The sequence below is a fragment of the Melitaea cinxia genome, chromosome 28 (genome assembly GCF_905220565.1).
Source record: "Melitaea cinxia chromosome 28, ilMelCinx1.1, whole genome shotgun sequence".
In the NCBI taxonomy this organism is placed as follows: domain Eukaryota; kingdom Metazoa; phylum Arthropoda; class Insecta; order Lepidoptera; family Nymphalidae; genus Melitaea; species Melitaea cinxia.
In genome coordinates this window covers 7,876,211-7,898,442 of record NC_059421.1, presented here as the reverse complement: position 1 = coordinate 7,898,442, position 22,232 = coordinate 7,876,211, and the positions used below count along the sequence as shown (strand labels likewise).

Below are 22,232 nucleotides of genomic sequence, written 5' to 3'. Positions count from 1 at the left end.
AAATATTTTTCATTTTCAACGGAAGCTTTTAAAACTTTTATCATCCATCAGCCTCATTCGAAATGGTCTTACTCAGTGTAATATTATTTATAATAGAATCACACGCATCAATAATTAAAAGCACTACTAGCGTTACTCTACTAACATAATTAGCGCTGTTTATTTATTTGATAAAATCACACAAATCGAATAAGGACATACAAAAATATTTACATATGCTAACTTATTAATATATGTATATGAAATAGAAACTATTTTTTTGAAACATTATTTCTGTTAAAATTTTAATAAATAATTGTGTTTGCTGGCAAACGAAAAAAAAACCGACTTCAATTATATCGACAAGTTATAGACGACGTAGGTAGACGAAAAAATAGTCAAATAAATACGCATTACCAAAGATTACTCCAAAAGTTGTAATCAGATCTCGATGAAATTTAAATGTGACCACATGATGACGGCTTTCGATTAAATTAAAAATCATCAAAATCGGTACAACCATTAATTTTTTTTTATATCCCAGTAATTTCTCTGAGATCCCATCATCAGATCCTGGTTTCCTTATCATCGTACCACACTTAGGATATCTCCCTTCCAACAAAAAAAGATTTATCAAAATCGGTTCATAAACGACGAAGTTATCCCCGAACATACATTAAAAACATATATATGTATATATAAGATATAAAATTAAAACTTTCACATTATATATTCGGTACTTCGACCCCACCGAGCAATATCTTAACAACTAAATGTCCTTCGCAGTTCTACCCTCGTTAATTTGATGAAAGAACTTATTAAAATATCACATAGCCTAAAGTCTTCCTCGGTAAAAGGACTATCCAATACAAAACAATCTTTCAATTCAAAACAGTAGCTCCTAATATTAGCTAATTTTAACAACCAAACTGTTCAGCTTTATAATATTAGTATAGATTTGAAAAAAAAATTAAAAACTTTCATCACACGGTGTCATCGAACTTAAGCCACCCCTCTATTACACTATCGGACATTACGTTTTAACACAGTTTACCGAAAAGTCTTAAACTAAAAAGTTAAACACAAATGAGGTTCAAATCTGAGGATACGTGTATTTCAGGAGGTCGATAAAAATTTAATCGCAGAGAATCACATGACAGACCTTTGTTTTTTTTTTTTTTTTAAATACACCGACATAATTGTGTTTGCTCGCAAACGAAGCTGAACCGATTTCTATTACATCGACAAGTAATCTGACGTAGGCAGTAGGTAAAACTGACAATTGAATACGCATTATTACAAATAAATCAAAAAGTACTCGTAGCACGAATTTCGATTTAAAAAAACCATGAAAATCGGGGAACCCAGTTAAAAGTTATGATGTAGGTATAACACATTTAAAAACACAGTCAAATTGAGAACTTCCTCCTTTTTTTGGAATCGGTTAAAAAGAGCATACTTCGGAATTGAATTGTAACCTATATACGATTTATGCTTTCATTCCGAGATCTTATTTCGAAAAAGTTACGGTTACAGGAGATAAAGGCAACATGGAGTCTTACATAAATAATGTCGGGGATGATACATTGATAAAAAAGACGTGTTCTCTTTATGTAGTAATTTAAATTGCAAAACAAAAACAAAAAACAATCCTGTATGACAAAAGAATATTAACTTTAATCAAATTTAGGGCATGGGAAGTATAAATTTAATTTAATTTTAGGCTATGGGTATACATACATTGTTACAATTTTAAGCTTTCACCTACAATTAAAAGATAAAGTATCATGACAGAGACAGAAAGTCTACGAAAGCCTCAGAAATATGATTATTTAAAAATTTTGGACATGAAAACTAACGAAAGTTGTCATCTCGACCACACCAATCTATCTCCTTCTTGTATTCTCAACCCTAAGTAACTTTGGCGATATCATCTGTGCTATTTTTGATATCATCATCTCCCTGCCCTTATCCCGCTTATGTAGGGTTGGCACAACATGTTTTCCTCTTCCATTCCTCTCTATTATTCGTCACATCAGCGCTTACTCCTTTCTTTCTCATGTCCTCACTCACGCAATCCATCTATCGCTTTTTTGGCCTGCCAATCGCTCTTTGTTCTTCGACATAGAACTAATGAATGTATACAGAAACCCTGTTTTTTGACGTTCTTTTTTTATTCACACATACATATTTATAAATTGCATATAAATGATATTATCAACAATTTTTCTCCTACATAATTGTTAAAGTTTTTTCTAGTTTGAGGGTTGTATTTCTATGTAATTACATTCCCTACATACATAATTTAACACGACAGGGACTCGTTAATTCCATTACTATATATTTTATTTAGATTACCACGAATCGTCCCTGACCTTCTGTCTGTGGACGGCGATCATTTATTTTTATACTGAGATAAATAAATTATGTAAAACTGATATAGACGTATTTCCTATTACATTCAGTTGGCAATTAAGGACATTTTAAAAGCCCGACTTGACTAGCCCGTTGGCGCAGTTTGTAGTGACCCTGCTTTCTGCTCCGAGGGTTGTGGGTTCGAATCCCACCTCTTCTCTCTTCTCTATTTATATATGTATTATTCAAAGGTATGTTTGTCGAAAAAAAATGTAGGTATACCAGTCGGCTATTACCTAGAACACAAGCATCAAGTTGCTTACTATAGGAACAGATGACCGTGTGTGTATGTTGTAGATATTTCTTATTATTATTATCACTTTAAAAGACCTGTTTCTTACTAGCTAGCTTATTTTCTTGAAACTTTTTTCCTTTTATTTTTCATTATTACTACACCCTTGACTAGAACATTTGCTAAACTGAACACTTATAGAACCCTAAGTATAAGATCGATCAATTTAACTGTACCTAAAACTGTATTTCAATTCAAACTTCCCTGAAGTGCCTACCTTTTATTAGAGTAATGTAGTCGTTATCTCGTAGCAAAGAAACATTATTTATTCCATTTTTTTGGGTCGTACCGAAACTGTGACAAGAATACTAAGCAATATCACCTTAAACCATTAGCATACAAATTTCATTCTAGGGCAAAAAAGTTAAATAAAAGTCTCATTTAGAACTACCCCGCATTACACCGACGATAATGTCATGTTTGTGTTGAGTTTGTCACGCCATTTCACATACAGATATAATTACTTATATTAAAGTTAAAAAATATTATTGAGCGCGTTTATCCTAGCAACTACTATTTCGAATTGATTTTTTTTAGTATTAGATAGTCCATTATCAGGCTACAGGCTACATAACATCACACAACGAACAATAGGGAACAATAACGAAAAACGTTTCAATACGGGGAAAGCATATTCCTTTTGATGAAATAAAATATTGAATTATACTTTAAAAAAAAATATACGAAATAGATCCATCTGACAATATAAAATTTCTTATACGAATAAAACTGAGAGAAAAAGCTTGTTTTGAATAAAATATCAATACACATAATTATGTAGGTAGACCATACCCCGTGGAGTCTCTCGATGGCTTTCGTCCGCCGTCTCTTCCACAGCTTCGACAAGAATACGGGAGCGAGCAAGGGAAGCACTCGGTGGCGCATCGTTTGAGGATTTATTTTGACTGTTTTTTTTTTTTAATTAAAATAAACGAAAAAACTAAATAACTTGTCACCGATTTATAGATAAACTAATGTTTCGGTAACAATTAGTTACAGATTTTTTTACGGTAAAGTTATTTTTTAAAAGATTATTCGTAATAAATAAAATTTCAACGGAAATAAAATTTTATCAGTAGTTTTTTGCTCTTTTAAACTGAGACTAATGAATATTTTAATTTGACTTAAATGATTAGACACAGTTTTTTTCACGTCTTCACTGCGTTCTTGATCCAAAGAAAAATAAACTCACATACAATTTCACAATACAAATTTATCTTTATTTTTAGCACACTCACTAATGTTTAACTTTTTAAAATAACAAAGTATAAATCTTTCACCACATTACAACATAATAATCACAAAACTCATTAAAATGTCAAAACGATAAACTTTAGCACGTACGAAATAATAAGGAGCGAGGCACGAACTGAGAAATAAAACTGATATGACGGAATTATGACAACAATAACATATTTTATACCGTTCTAATTGACGTTATTACACGATCTGCCCTACAAAGAAATGTTATGACTTCACACTTATGTGCAAATTCTTGGTATACATTGAAATTTTTAACTCAAACTGAAAAAAAATCCAATTTTTTTTAATAATCACAGGCAAGTAAGATCGATCAAAATCTTCAAATAATATAATGTCTAAATTCTTTTTAAATAAATTAACGAAAGTTTTTATTAAAAAAAAAAGAGTATTATGATACTTGTATCGTGTAATTTTCAAACCAAATAGAATGAAAAAATATACAAAAAAAATTCTATGTACATATAGAGACAACCTTTGCCCACCTAAACTACAAATAATGAAACATGCTCAAAATCCTTTTTAATAAAATTAGGGAAGTTTTAAGCACCCTTTCTATATTTCCAACTATCCTTTGAAAAAACTAAATATGCTATACCTAAAAAAATTATAAATAAGTGTAAAAACAGTATTATATATATATATATATATATATATATATATATATTATATATGTATGCTATAAACATAAGTATATATACAAGCTTATCGAGCGACCGGGGTTATCGTTGATATATAATAATTACGGTACTAACTGTAAACTATTTGCTATTATTAGCGTTAAGCATGTGTCTGCATTATCTTTAAGCTCGTGTAATCATACATCCCAAAGGATGAACTTCACTAATGAGCGAAGAATTCTTATGAAAAAGGTGACGGGAATAAGAGATAATCCTCCTTCATCCTCATCTTCATTTTATATCATATAGCTTGTAAACTCCATTTCTTATCCACTCTCTACACTTCCCTACCGCTTCTCATTTTCTACGCCCTGTCCTATAACCAACCCTAAGGTTGTCTGACAAAAATCGCTCGTGGCGATAAGACCGCCTTTGTACATCTTTCTTTGTATGTATCACTTTTTTTATAACGTTCCTTTGTAGTTTACAATAAAGAGTATTTATTATTTTCTATTACTATCGAATATAAATCTTTTTAAACATAATATATAAAAAAGGTTTAAAAGGTTTGTAATTTTGTTAATGCGAATAAGAAAATGTCCCATCCAGTTAAGATCGATATTTTTTTGTGCAATGAACAATCATGGTTTCTGTTTATAACAAATTTGTTATATTAGAGTTATACTTATGTGAAATATAGTTGTTCGAACGTTAGATTATATAGAAACTTTTTAAATAACATGTTTTATCTAACTCAGAAGAATCACTAGTGTGAGAAGAACCTATAAGGACACTTAGCTGAATAATATTAGATCTTTTAAGCTTTTTTATTCTTATTTATTTAATGAATACAACTTATATCTACTAACTATTTATAGAGTTATAGTTCAGAATATAATCATCGATTGGAATATAAATAAGAGACATCTGAACATTTGCAAATCGCATATGCGTTACTTCTTAGACATGATGAAAGCGATGAGACAGCTAAAGATGATGAAAGGAAAATATTAAGAAAACAGACGCGTAATGAAAAATTATGTACCTCAACGGTTGAAACAAAACGCAACCGAATGCAAGAACACTGACGCGACGTATGTCATTGCATCAAATGCACGTCAATTGCAATGGTGAATAACGTAACACGTTTGTCAATAGTATTAACTCAAACTAGAATCTCACTCTCGAGATAAAAATAAAGTTCTTAAAAAATCTTATCAAATTGATTACGAAATAAGGTTCCCATGACCAAAAGCTCTACGTTATAATAGTGTCTATAGCATTTATTGAGGTGTAAGATAGAGCACAACAGAAAAAAAATGTTATTCAATATCTGGAGCAGCCTGTCTGAGGACGCACCTCAACCTCAGAAGATCATAGCCAAGTAATGCTGCTATCAAATAAAGTTGAGTTTCTGTCTTGCGTATGGTAGAGTTTATGGTGATGCGTCACGTTGATGATAGAGATAAGGCTCAGCACGAGCTTGCAATGCTTCTGATATTGCAGTCTTCCACAGTCTACGGTAACAGCTTACCATAGATTAGGTTTAAATGATAAAGATAACTTCCTGCAAAAAGATACCTAATACATACAAATGACATAAGATCATTAATCTCAATCAGTGAAACGAACAAACTCTTCAGCTTATAAAACATAGTATTGATATCATTATGATAACAGGAATTGGACGAAAAAGGTCTCTATCGTGACGCAACCTTTAAAACGGACAAACTGAATCGATATTTATAAATAAATCGCTACCACAAATTGTATTTACGTCATAGGCAATGTCGTGTGGACGCAGCATATAAAATTCAATGAATAAATAAATACCAATTGTATTCTTTTCACAAATGTTCTGTCAGGTTTTGTAGTTAAATGTTGTGTAATTTAAAAGGACCTTTGTATATAATTTTATCAATACTTTATTTTTGACTTCAGGCACCATTACGATCAAAACTAGGGGATTAGAGAAACAGATACGAAACAAACACGAAACGCTAAGATCTTAATATAAATATGGAATCAAATTTACCTGCAGAATAACAGTAATCAAACTTGAAACAAATGACATTATTTTAACAGCTGTTTCCACAACAATTGCACCAAAGTGTCAGACAGACTTACTCCAAGTACAATATTATTAAACATCAATTTTAAAAATTAATATAACTTGTCGTGTGAGCGGTTTGAACCCCTTTTTTACCCTTCAGTACAAAGATTACAGTTCGGCTTATACTTACTAATTTATTTATTTTTGTAAATGATGTCGATTAATACTATTAACTACTAAATTTAGAACCGATTTTAGCAATTCTTTCGTCAATATAATTAAATCCCTTATGACTAAAAACATAGGCTATAAAACATAACGATACAACTGGTAGTTACACATGTAAAGCTATAGGCTCTAGATGTAATATAAAATTTTAAAACAAAAGATCTGTGTAGTCAAGCAAAGTGGGTCGAACGAAGTGGGCCGTGTTATATAACACACGTATATAAACGACGTACGGTACACGCCTGGCACCCCTACGTTCGCGTAAACAAGGCAATGGATCGAGGTAAAATAAACAAAATTGTCGGAACAATTAATTAATAACAGTTATCGTAACTTACGCTGGTAGCGTTTGTACTATACGTGCTATAAAACGATATTTAGCACGCTTATATACACTTGATTTCACAACCACAGTGGATAAGCGTGGTGGGTTAAGCTCCAATCCTTCTGCTACATTAAGAAAGAGGCATGTGCCCAGCAGTGGGATGTTACAGGTTGAATCGCTAAAATGTTCGAATACACTTACGTACTTTAAAGCGGACATGGAAGTTAAAAAGGCGTGTATTACTTATGCAAGCTTGCTGAAGGTACAAACAATTCGTCTTCGTCTGCGCTAATTAGCTACCTTTAACATATGTGTTAGTACACAAATAGTAGTCTGCACTACGTGTGCATTCGTACAGAAGGTGCGAACTACGCATTCGAGTATTAGCGTAACAACGCACAACACGTATGTACTCTGTTTGAACTTGGAACGCATGCGTGCTAAACGAAAAAAAAAAAGGTACGTTTCGCAGTACTCGCTACGTTTAACAATTACGTACTACACTAAGCTATATATATTTCTTTATATATGTCTGTATTTCGATGTACATTAAGAAGAAATAAATAAAATTAATATTCTATAACTTAATACATGATAAGCTATTATAAAAACAAAATATTAACATTATTAAGCCTTCAAACTAATATATATTATTTCAAAGTTATATATAGCAACTATCAAGCAATTTTAACATAACATAATTTTCTGGTAGAAATGGCCGACTGCAGTGCATCGCTATCGCTGTTCGCGCTGCACTATTTTAAAATCAAATTTAAAACAGTGAAATTTATTTACATTTCCAAAACGCCTACGCAGTTGTTAGTTCCTTTGTTTTCTAAACAAAAAAGCGAATCACGACCACCCCTGCGCTGCGCCTCCATTGAGATAAATGTCAAAGTTTATACGTATCTATTGTTCGAAACAATCGACCGTTCGCTAGTGCGGAATTGAAAATGAAGGAATTTGGTGAAATTAAAGGCAATATATGCCGTTAAATAATGTCTTGAATATCTGTCTTACATTTAGAACTTTACATGTACCAACATTCATATCATACATGGGAGAAAACAAGGGTTTTTAATGAGGCAGAAGAGGGGTCGTTAGAGAAATGATTAAATGGTATCATGACCAAACTCATAATTTGGTAATTTTTTTCTTTATTGATCTACCTATAATATATATTTACATTATACTATTTTATTTCTTAGCCAAGTATTTTCAGAATGTCAAAGCGTTTGAGAAATTAGAAAGGACAAGAGAAAAACCAAAAACAATCTATTTTTACCAAGAGTTAGGTGACGTTTTCCAGTAAATTCTCGTTTAAGAATCAAGGTAACCACACCATTCAACTCTTTTTACAACACATCCCGAGTCGGATATAGTAAGCGAAGCGATATAGTGATGATAAAGAGCCCTCGAACGCTCGATCGAGGAAGTGCTATTGTATTCCAAGTCTTTGTTTAAAGTTGCAACGGTGATCAAACAGAGCGTCCTTTGCAAGCACGTAAGCGCCGTGTATATACGATAATCTATAAATATTGTAAAATAACGAGGTCATGCTCAAGTGTAGGTAACGTAGGATATTATTTAGAAGGTACTATGTTGAGCTTTTGACTCAAATCCAAGATTGAGTCGAGTCAGCCTATTCTGCCTTGCTTAGGAAAAAGGCAGTAACAGTTTTTACTGCTTTTGTAAAATTTAGACGCCATTACATTTTCATTGTAAAAGATATCATTAAACCTATTTTATTAAACGCACGTTAATACTATAATAACATTTATTTGATTTAAACAAATCTCAGATTTCGTCATTTGTTCTTTACTGCATTTTTTCTAAGCACAGCAGTATTGCAATTCAGACAATTTTTTTAGAGAAAAAAGATCTAGCCTACTTATCTTACTAATCGGGATCTTTACTATATCAAATGTTTGTAAGTAACAGAGCAATTAACGTCTTATAAAAGTCCATTATACACCACAATATTTAAGGAGACAATATTATTAAAGAAAAAGCAAAGGATGTCTATATTTTTTACACAGATTATAGTGAATTTTGAGACTAACACACAACGTCCGAAACGAACCGAACGCGAAATAAATTATTTGAACGTATAGCGATCTCATACTGTATTATTTACAACTGAGCGGCAAATCGATAACGTAACTTACACCGAATGATAACTGAAAACAAAAGAAAAAAAAAACAATTTTTGTTATACACTAAAATATTGTGACGATAAAGCTTTAAAATGTAAAAAAAAAAACATTCGATCAATCCGAATCAGACTTGCATGATGAGACATTACAAAACATTTTATTATAATATCATAAAGTCTCCATTGACTACTGCTTTCATCATTACATCATTACAGCCTATACAGTCCACTGCTGGACATAGGCCTCCACAAGTTAACGCCAAAAATAACGTGAACTCATGTGTTTTGCCCATAGTCACCACGCTGGGCAGGCGAGTTGGTGACCGCAGTACTGGCTTTGTCGCACCGAAGACGCTGCTGCCCGTCTTCGGCCTGTGTATTTCAAAGCCAGCAGTTCGATGGTTATCCCGCCATCGGTCGGCTTCTTAAGTTCCAAGGTGGTTGTGGAACCTTGTTATCCCTTAGTCGCCTCTTACGACATCCACGGGAAGAGAGGGGGTGGCTAAATTCTTTAGTGCCGTAGCCACACAGCACACACATTGACTACTGCTTTACGAAGACAAAATTAATGAATTATAACATATTATATATGTAGATTCAAAAAGAAATTTTTCATTTGATTTGACCAAAGCCTCTCGATGAGTCCTATCTGATATCGATCTAGAATCAACTTACTAATTGATAAAACGAATAGAAACGAAATTGTTTATCTATTGCCACTATACGACTATGTATGGTCCTTATATTACGAATATTATTGCCCCGAATTCCACAATATGTACGGAGATGAGCTCGAGATTGAAGCGTAATTGCGAATTCTTGGAGCGATGATTTACGACAGGAATAGTGCTGATTTAATTTCAAGACGAGTTTTCATAACGTTTTTGTAACTAATTAATAAGATAGTAACAATTCGTCGAGGTCTAACAATACAACAAGTTATAATTAAGGTAAATATCGACTTTCAAATATTATAAAAAATTGAAGTTTAATTTACATATATCATTATTCCTACAAACGCACATTACGCTAACATACCTGTTTAAATAATTAATAATAAAGCAAATAGTTATTTTATTAAACCCAATAATCAAAAAACCGAACTCAAACAAAAGAAATAGATTAAGGAAAAAGCTACAGATGAAAGTTTCGGCTTCACCGAACACACTGAAACGAGACGCGATACGCGAAGTGACCCAATATTTCTCAACGTTACAATAACTACTACGCGGTGATACACAGAATGTATTGATATAACGATATCTAGTGCAGCACTGAGGCCAAGGGAGCCAGTGGTCTATAATAAGCGTGGACCCACTGGAGCTCGTAATGCGCAGTCAGACAGGGCGTGAAGAGTGGACCACGGTTTTAATAATAATTAAAAAATATATATTGAAGATATATTTTTATTTTTTAATTATCGATTCCAAAATTTTACTAGAAGTTTATTGTATTTTTGATAAATAATTGTGTTTGCTCGCAAACGAAAAAAAAAACCGACTTCAATTACATCGACGAGTAATACAACGTAGATCGACGACAAAATAGTCAAGTAACTACGCGTTATCAAAGATTACTCAAAAAGTAGTTATCAGATCTCGATAAAATTTAAATGTGACCACATGATGAACATCAGCTTTTCATTAAATTAAAAATTATCAAAATCAAAACATCCAATAAAAAGTTATTGCGGATTTTCGAGAGTTTCCCTCGATTTCTCTGGGATCCCATCATCAGATCCTGGTTTCCTTATCATGGTACTAAACTAGAAATATACCCTTTCCAACAAAAAAAGAATTATCAAAATCGGTACATCCAGTAGAAAGTTATGCGGTATAATACAACGTAGGTCGACGAAAAAAGCGTCAAGTAAAAACGCATTATTAGATATAACTCGAAAAGTAGTTGTTAGATCTCAAATAAATTTAAATGGGACCAATTGGCACACACCACCTTTCGATTAAAAGAAAATTTGTCGAAATCGCTCCACCCAATCAAAAGTTCTGATGTAACATACATATAAAAAAAAAAAAAAAAAAAAAAAAAAAATACAGTCGAATTGAGAACCTCCTCCTTTTTTGGAAGTCGGTTGAAAATAACACGTAGGGCAGAAAAGCCAACTGTCACCTAAAATTCTGAATATATGATAAGCAAGTATAAAGTTTTCTTATGAGATCGTAAGATATTAACTTCTATCAGACATGAATGTCTTTTCAACGATTGACCAGTGTCGATAATGTGCGTACGCGGCGGTCGCCTTAACAATTACGTAAGCGGATCTATCTGTTGTCAGTAACGATATAGGAATGAAATAGAAGTTGCAGGGAAAACAAGATACATAGTTGACTTGTCGTCACAGATAACGAAAAAATACATCAGAACGCATTTTAATCTTTTATATGAATATGATATACAAGATGGACACAAGCGAGAGGCATTAAGTTAAACCACGTATACTACATAATATTTCTACGATATAAAAAAAAACAAGTCAAATAGAAGAGGCAGTTTAGGATCAGTTGTAAGCCTCTCTTGTGTCTAACTCGCCTTGCTTGACCATCTGTATCAAGCGCTACAGAGACACCTCGCCGCTTTGAGGGTAGTTGAACATCAAAATTTGCACACGTGTGAAAACAACTAGGACATCAACCCTTTGTTTACTAACGTGCGTAACATTTTAAAATTATATTTTTGTAACAAGCTTCATTACCATAATACATCACAATAGATCTATCAAAAATTATCTTTATATCTATCTACCTTTACTTATCGAACTAAACGGGCTAGACCAACCTACTAATTCTAAAACCAATTACGTCAGGCTAACATAAAACGTTTATAATATACGAATTACTGCGCGAAAAATAATAAATCTTCGAAATTTATCGCAGAAACTTTTAAGAAATATGTATAAGCTGTTCTCGAAAAGGAGAAATTTAGCGAGATATTAGCAAAAATATATTTAAAAATTCTTGGCGAATACCACTTACTATAATTTAGAAAACTCGAGCGTCTACTATTATGGATAATATTATACCTTGAAATATTCATTCTTAAATGTACCGATCAACGCTATGATCTTCGGCTCCCGGCTTACCTGGAATAGAACAAAATATTTAATAACAAATAAAATAAATATTTTCTTCAAATTATTGTGACACAAATAAGATATATCTTAAAATACTAGAGCTATTACTTATATTTATTTTAGTTAGTTAAATGGAGTGACTAAATTGACATTATCAGCTCTTCGATTTTGGTGGGTTACAAAGTATCAACTTGTTCAACTAGCAAATAAGCACATACATTTTTTTCCCCTATAAACACTAGTGTTAGCTGATGAAAAACAGTTGCTGAATACTAAATAAATAAAATAAAATAAAAACCATCTCCGAGGTATCACTCGCATTGATGTTTTATGGTCACTGTTCTGATAAGTGAACACAAAACTTTTAAAAATCTACGTTATACATATGATATAAAAGGCTATATAACTTCACGAAAAGTCTTCTAGGACCAGAGCAATAATAATAATAAATGTCAACCACACGTCTGATACAAAGATAAATTATATTATTAAAAAAAAACTGAAAAGCGGGTAGTTTTATAACAATACAGGTCTGTAGCTTTCGTATCGTAAACTAGTCGAGTCGAGTAAAAGCTGTAATATCTTTAAGCACAATGAGCGAACATTTCCACTAGAACTGGATCTCACTGAGACTCGTGTGCTGAGATAAGCGAGGCTTTACATTCACAGCATCAAGATCGCCTACTCTTCAACGCGGCACGCTAACCTACATTGTTAACTTTGTACTTACCGACTTATAATAGGGCAACGTACTTTGATAAGTGTAGGGCTTCGCGGAGATTACTTATTACTGAATCCATCCGTAAATTTGTAACATGAGATCCCGCTGTTATGTGTATTAGAATTCCTAACACCATACGCATACAGTTAGACAGCAGAAATTACTGTTTTAAGTTGGTTCCATTACATCAGGAAATTTTGTTTATAAAGCTTCACAACTCTCGAATAAAATTGCTTTACACTTCTAAGATTTTCAAGCCCCTAGGTGAAAAATGAAACTTCATTTCCGAAATAGCCTAATGAATAATAATCCTTGCATGTGAAAATCCATATAGTACTAATTTTCTAGTTAACTTTGAAAGCTTCAGCGGAATGGGGATAACTAACTTTTCAAACGTGTATTCATACCAAAGTTACCAAGTGTTTTTTTTTTGCATTTATACTACCACAATGAACTGGCTACACGTATATTTATCACAAAAACAATCAATAACAATAATAAAGTTTTATATTTCATACACATTTTTCACGCCAGGCTCACTTGCTTTTTTTGAAACGAAATGACACACGAACCTAAATGACATCTAAAACCTAGATACCGGAAATCAACAAAGGAACACTTAGCGCGTTTTAAAAAAAGATACCTAAACCTACATCCCGTCCCGAGGGTAGTGACCTAGATCCGGGAATTACGTACAAAACGAAACGTTAGAAAACATTTATTTTGTAATAGTATTTTTACCGAATAATATCGCCGGTAATAACGTAGAGATTTCATGCAAAATGTACAATTCAAAATATAAAGTTAGTGTGATAAATAACATCATATTTTATGTAACGGAAACAGAAAACAAACAAGACTGTGCCTCCGATGATTTAGAACAAATAAATTGATCCAACTAATTTGTTCTTAATAGATAAGTTTCCCAAAAACAGCATTTAACTGACTTCAAAAAAGAGGGGCTTTTTAAAAATACTTATAAACTATTTAAATCAAACTATTTTTGTGGATAATTTAGATTCGTAACAATGTACATCTGGTACAAACATAAAGAAAACATCCTTGGGAGAAGAATGGAAAACTTACAATTTCCATCACAGTGTTTTTACATAATACGTTTATAACGATAACATAATATTATTTATCGCCACAGTGAACAGAGAATGTAACTTCAAACTTTCCAAACAAATATGAAACAAAGGATTCATTCGGTGAGTACATTTGTTCAGAACGGAGGCAAATAGTTTGGGAGTACATTTGGGCCACCGAGTTACGAATTCGTTTACTATTAGTTCAAATGTTTATTTAAACAGTATTGTCTCAATAGAATACGCGATCGTTGTTTTAACGAATAATAAAACAAACTGAAATTTTAAATCTCAAAATATTGTTATACACACTGGTAGCTTGATATTTTTTTACCCGATTTTTACAAAAATTAACAGAACCCTAACTTTAACCTATCAAATACAAATATCAAACATTATAAAAGTCTTCAATATTGAGTACAACCACTATCCACACTACACATATCTACTTGAAGCCAATAAAGAAAAGTCTTTGTTAAACTTTTCTCATTTTCCAAAACAATTCTTTACGCTTTAGTTTCCCTGAATTATTTAAGAGTACATCGATATACAAAATCAACAATCAAATCTCAAGAAAAAAGAACAGGCAATATCCTGAAACATTTCAAAGAATTCTTCCTGAGGTCGGGATACTGGATGAAATGGAGTAATGGATGTTATCTCAGCTCGGAGGAAATGCGAGTACTGCGACCCTTAAATAATGGTCCAATATGTCGGTCGTTCGCCCTTACTTTCTAGTACGGTAATCTGCAGGATTATATAACCCAGGTTCAGGTCTCAGAAATTAATTTTGAACTAAGCTACGACAAACTTTTATGCGAGCAATTAATCCTACGCTAATTCATAATTTAATGTGATATCCTAATTAATTGTTACTAAGTTTAATTATTTTGGGATACTTGTTTTAAGCTTTATATCAACCCCGCCAAGTAAATACCTAATACGTCTAACGAATATTAGGCATTTTCTGTTTTTAGGAAAAGGCAAATCCTAAATACCTTGTTTATTATGTTCCAAAAATTTAATTTAAGAATATTGAAAAACTAAAAAGATTTAAGTTTTACAAAACGGTAAGTAAATCTACTTCTGAACATCGTGCAAAGTATATGTCGCCAACTTGAATACTTGAATTACTCAAGCTCTCACACTGAAGTTCGTACAAATCTCTTTGGCTCTTTACAAAAAGAAACGGTTCCGCGTAGATTAAGATTTTAAAACTTTCACGGTCACTGAATGATGAAACGGTAAAAACTTTTTTACGCGATTCATCTCGGTGTTGTTTTAAAAAATCACAAACTCCTCGTAAATTGTATTGAAAACAAAATAGACGTCGCCTTAAATTGATTTAAATGTTTTCCCCTCTGTTAGAGAACATAATCCATAACAGGCAACTTGCACGGACGCTCGAAACCACCTGCCACTTGTTCAAAGTTTCTCAACTGTGACAAAGCCTTGGAGCCAGTTGAATATCGGCATTTCTTGCGGTCACAACGGAATTGCCAAATCGACTATAGATTTATCCAAATATTCGAATGCAACGCAAATATCTTAACCTATATCTAATGTCAGTCAGAATACAGACAGTGACATGAAACCAACTATTTCGATTAATTTAATGCGGAGATATAGTCAGGGAGATGGTGAGGTCATTAAGCTTCTTGTTTTGAACGTATTTCGCATAGATGTCAAATGCAATTAAATGTCTTACTTCCGAATACCGCACATCATAGTTTAGAAGAGGTTAATAGCTTCAAAATATTTTGGACAAATAATTCCCAAAATGAACTTTAGCAAAATAATAATCATTCTAACAACTGAAAACTTGTTATCTATGCTATAAAAATAGAACAGAATTAGCAAGTTTAAGTGGCAGTGACTGGTGACCTGTGCTGCAAGACCAATGGCCATTGGAGCAGACTTGTCCTGGAGTAGAGGCCGCATGTTGGCAAAAGCAATGTGGGACGTCCTCTGAGCCACTGGACCAACGATCTACGTAAGACTGCCCGTGGAGGCTGGATGAGGATTGCGGAAAACCGAGGTGTCTGGTACAAACTTGGGGAGGCCTATGTCTAGGTGTAGACTGCGAAAGGCTAAACTGACCGACTGACTGACTATACTGCAAGATGCTTAAGTCTCCCATAGTCTTTAACATAGGCTTAGCAGTGGAGGGCATTAAAATAATGACACAAAATATAGAATCTAGATTAAAAAAATGACAGTTATTCAATTTTATTATTCAATAGTAGATTATTCATATTTGGTTATGTTTTTATTTCAATATACTCAAAGATGCTTGTTATGACTGTGGCGTAAAATACAAAAGGGTCCTTTCATCTTGTCTAAAGTCATTCATGAGCTACCTAGCAATTATTTCTACCCGCATTCATAATTTATATGAATACAGAATTAGATAGTTGCATGCAGTTTCACTGAAGCGCTAAAAATTTTCATCATATATTTTAAATGTAACTAAACGACACTGTATTAACATTTACTTATCTGTCTTTATAAATCTGAGAGTCGTTTTTTACTGTTTATTATAATATTCTCATTAATACACGACATTTTAAAACATAGATACCATTTTGAAATTGAACTGACAAGTAGTACTAGGATTAAGGCGTTAAAACAGATACACCTATCTACCTTCTTTTGTTTTATGGATTTTTATATTTATTTCTTTATAATACTAGAAAAATTACAAGATTTCTATATATAATTATCGCGTTCGTAACAAGTATAGAAGGAGGAAATTATAAGATAGAGGAAAAATATAAAATATAGAGAAACCCACAAGTCACTTTGATGAATAAATTGCAACATAAGATCGTTTACGCTTAATTAGTAAGTCATTAGTTGAGTTTCGTACGAGCAGTGTATCCGTCATTATATTTTATATTCTAACAAACTAAAATAGCGTGAAATTTAGGTTCACATACAATGATTTTCTCAATATTTGCAGCTGTTTTAAAAATTCTAACATACATATGTTACTTATACTAATATTATAAGACGGAAAAGTTTGTTTGTTTAAACGCGCTAATCTCAGGACCAACTGGTCGACCGACTGTTCGATAGCCCCTTCACGGAGGAAGGCTACAGGCTTTTTTGTCCTCAAGTTAACGCGTTTAAAACCTTAGTCATATCAAACCACAATATGCTGGACATAGGCCTCCACAAGCTTACGCCAAAAATAACGTGAACTCATGTGTTTTGCAAATAGTCACCACGCTGAGCAGGCGGGTTGGTAACCGCAGTACTGGCTTTGTCGCACCGAAGACGCTGCTGCCCGTCTGCGGCCTGTGTATTTCAAAGCCAGCAGTTGGATGGTTATCCCGCCAGCAGTCGGCTTTTTAAGTTCCAAGGTGGTAGCGGAACTGTGTTATCCCTTAGTCGCCCTTTACGACACCCACGGGAAGAGAGGGGGTGGCTATATTCTTTAGTACCGTAGCCACACAGTACTATACATGTATACAATATATATATGTAATATATCTCAAAACCAAGATACACATACAAAAACCAGTCAGACAATTTTTTCTTTATAATTAAAGTCGTTTTCTAAACTAATAAAACAACATTATATTGATATCTTCACACATTACCAAGTATCTACCCTTGACTCCCATCTTCAGTCTTCGAACAAACAGTACACTATGAAGCTAAACAGCCGCACACCGTACGTCACAATTCACAGAACAAATACATTTTTATTTATTTCATTTACACACCAACTGTAAAGTATTTAAACACGAAATTCGTCAACTTAAAATCAACGAAGAAATATAAACTAAACATCGAACTTTATCTATCAATGAATCTTTTTTTTTTCTCTACTATAACTTATTTTAGCACTATTTCACTTTTAAATGATCACTTGAAAACACTAAATTTCGACACATCGTTTAATTTGTTATAGTTAGCTGTCCTTTGATTTACACAAACCCGTTAATTTACCTACATAAAAACAAGAAATATAAAAATATTTAAATAAAATAGTACTTTTAAAAGAAAATGAAAACAAAAGTAAGAAAGAAACTAAAAAAAAAAACGGCGAGAAAAGTCACTTAGATATATAATCAGATAAAGAAAAAATATAATTCTTTTTTCAAGGTTTCATCGAGGTACTAAAGTTAAAAAAAAAAATTCTCAGCAAGTCTAACGGCTTAACTGTGAATATTAATTAGGAATTAATGATAAATCACAGGTCGACTCAAGGCCTCGCGTTTATATTATAACGTAATATCCTTCCTAGGAATATTCTAAGAATAATCTGACTTATTATACTTAGAATTAACTTCCTTTATAGATGGACAGTCAGACATACTAATTATACGTATAAATTAAAATAACCAACGCCTCACTTTCAACGACCCCCAGGTAGGATTTTCTCCTGTGTCGGGGTCCGGAAACACACACAATACACAAGCAAAAACGCCCAGACCACGACAAACATCCGTATAGCCAATAGAAATGTATGTATGTAGTTAAATTGTCTGCACACGACTGGTAGTTTTTATACTTATATATTATAAAAGACTTCAACTTCTTTCGGTTTAATCGCTTTCAATGGGAAAAGATCTAAGACATATGAAACTTTTCGCTTTCATAATGATTACTTGGTTAGTATTAAAAATTATCTATTTTTATTTTTTAAGAGTTTTTGTAATTACAAAGTAATTTTTAACTGTATAGAAATATGAAATATTATTTAATATTGAGCTATAAATATTTAAAATAATATGTATTTACGTAAACACATAATATATGGATTGTCAAACACAATTCGTATACAAATGCATAAAAAATTGTGCTCATGCAGACACATAAAAACACCGAGAAGAAAAATAGAATAATACGACACATCATGAAGAGCAACTTATTTAGCGATTGTCTTTTGGCAAACTAACCGCTTTTTTTTGCTTTTTTTCTATAGAATTATTACATACACTACCTACCAAGTAAGATTAAAAAATAAAACCAACCATCACAAGGTTACAAACACCTAACCATAATGTAATATTCACAAGAGTCAGTTCGACGGCTTATAGCGAGCTGGATCGATACGAACAAACACTGTGCACTACGAAACTTGAACGAAGAGTTCAATACGAGTATATTAATACATTAGGCGAAGTGTGCGTTGACACCCGATTTTACCCTTTACCCGTTACTAATCAATCAATAACCTTACCCCTCTTTAAAAACTGGCTTCTATCACAAAAAAATTCAAATCTAATAAGATCAGACTACAGTTGATTTAACTTATAATCAAAGTCGTCCGCTGTGTATATCTAACATATATAATTCTCGTGTCGCGGTGTTTGTAGTTAAACTCCTCCGAAACGGCTTGACCGAGTCTCATGAAATTTTGTGTGCATATTGGGTAGGTCTGAGAATCGAACAACATCTATTTTTCATCCCCCTAAATGTTAAGGGTAGTCCACCCCTAATTTTTTTTTTCGACCGAACTTTGTTTTTATTTTATTATAATTTGGCATTGAAAAATACATAAAACCCCAATTTTTCAACCTACTACCACCAACCCTTATTTTTTAATAGCGTTTAACGGCAAGACTACGTTTGCCGGGTCAGCTAGTAACATATGTAAATCTTAAGTTTGTCGATAATCTAAAACGTAAAAAAAAGTAAATGTAGATGGTCGAGTTAGAACACCTGAAGGAAGAAGCATATCAAATACGATTGAAGAAATAGGTCTTACGATTAGTGAGGTACCGTGAATGGTCATAGAAAACGAGGGTACAAAAAACCTTTTAATGAAATTACAAACCCGAATACATTGCCAAAGTGTTAAGAAAAGAAAGAAATAACAAAGTGTCAATCAAACTTTATCCCAACTAATCTCATATTAGTCTGCAAAACAAAATGGATGAAATTCTGAAAGTTGCAGGAAAACCGCCTTGGATATAATAAACTCGTACCTTAACCAAGGTTCATGCTCCTCCACTCTTAACTTCATAGAAAAGATGTTCGTCCAGTAGTGGGAGTGGAAAATATAGACGCAATCAAAGTACAGCATTTAATTTTTAATATTGCAACCTACATGCGACAAGCCAGCCCTGCCGTCACCAACTCGCCCGCCTAGCGTGGTGACTATGGGCAATATACACGAGTTAATGCTGTTTTTGGGCGCGAACTTGTAGAGGCCTACGATAGACTGAAGTGAGTGAGTGAACCTACATATAATAGAGGTAAAAAGCATCTGCAAGTACTATTTGAATTGAAATTAGAACTACTTTTCATTCTAAGCTTTGACATTTTTCCAACATTTGTTTTTCATTAAAAACCCTATTTTGCGGACATCGAAACCCATGTTAAAATGATAATATTAGTCGAAACCGCAGCGAGGTAGTAAAGCTTTTAAGCTTTGATATGCAAAACAGTATGTAAACGAATGAAAAACTCCTCATAATCCGTTTATATAACTGAATTTACATCTCGTGCAATCTTGGCTGCAACTTATATGCTATAAAAAATATATGTCATCAACATAAATACGCATCCTCCAACACGTAATTGTGAATACAATTTTTTTCTTTATTCAACTATTTCTCTTAAAACAAAACTAAATATGTACTATTAAAACTCATTAATTTCCAAAAAAAGTTACAAAACATTTTCGTCAAACTAAAATTTAAATTACACATATACAGACATACCACATATATGCCAAAAATATACAATTAATATTACCAGTGGTCGCCCAGAGGTCAAAATGCGACCATAATTAAAGAAAACCAATAAATTATGAAAACAAAGAACCTTTTCAAAAAAAATCCTCTCTGACTACAGACTGACAAACAACCAAAGAGTTATAATATGCGTGTGTGTGTCATAGACATGGTAGTGTGTGTGTAATGTATTTTTTGTTGATTTAATATATTTTTATGCATAATTAAAAATAAAATAGGTATTAGCATTCTGCACTCCTTCTCTATATAAACTGTACGAAATTTCATACTCCTTCGTCCGCGCAATTTTCGTAAAAAAGGATACAAAGTTTTTACTTCACTTGCTTGATATATAGATTTTCAAACACAAAGTGTCAAAAGTTCTTTTACCAAAAATCTAACATTGACGAGTGAAATGATCAAACGTTTGAGACGTTTCGAACAAAATGAAAAAAAAACCGATACGTAATTCGATAGGGATTTACGAAGCCGAAAAAAATATGCGAATAAAATATAACGGCCGCAATAAATTTATCCAATTAATGCGAATTAATTTCATCCATTTTTAGCTAAAAATTTTAACTACGTTGCAAAAAACCTAGTTTTTTTTTAGTTTGTTTAATTGCTTTAGTCGCTGAATTTACTAATGCAATTGCAAATTGCGTAAGAAAATCAGAATACTAATAAAGACATAAGCTATAAAACAGCAGAACAAGTAGGATTGATAATAATATAATAGGAGAAAAAAAGTATAGGCATAAAAAGGGTTCAATCTCGTGGAAAATATTACCTAATAAAAAAACTGTACTGAATTAAAATATGATAACAAAACCAAAAAACTAGGAGTTACTTCTAAAAGTTGTAATCTTTCTATATCTATATATATAAATAAAAATGAATGTTGCTAAGCGCATAACTCGAGAATGGCTCGACCAATTCGGCTAATTTAATTTTTTGTATGTTCTTTAAGTAAAAAAAAAAAATTACCATTAACTTTTTACAGAACGAAGATATATTTAAACTGATGATGTAAACCGGTTTTACAAAAAACCTAAAAAACCGTTTTTTGTAAAAACCGATAATCAACGAGTTAATTAGTCGACTGTATTCAATCGCAGATTGATGCAACTACGTAAAAGTTCGGAATCCCAAACGGCAGTTTGTTTTAGAAGCGCGCTAGAGGATCCTAACTAGAAATACTAAAATTCAACACTATTTGTTATTCAATTCGAGAAAAGTCCGGAACATTTCTTTTAATCTCTTCCAATAATACCAAAAGAAACCAGATTCCAAATGTTTCTATTTCATTCATTCAA

The 22,232-nt window shown here is 32.5% G+C and overlaps 1 protein-coding gene across 1 annotated transcript in view; it reads right to left on the bottom strand.

Annotated features, from left to right (window-relative positions):
• Positions 1–22,232, bottom strand: part of LOC123667539 (MAP/microtubule affinity-regulating kinase 3-like) — a 72,369-nt gene that overhangs the window by 34,910 nt on the left and 15,227 nt on the right. The gene's annotated exons all lie outside the window — the stretch shown is intronic.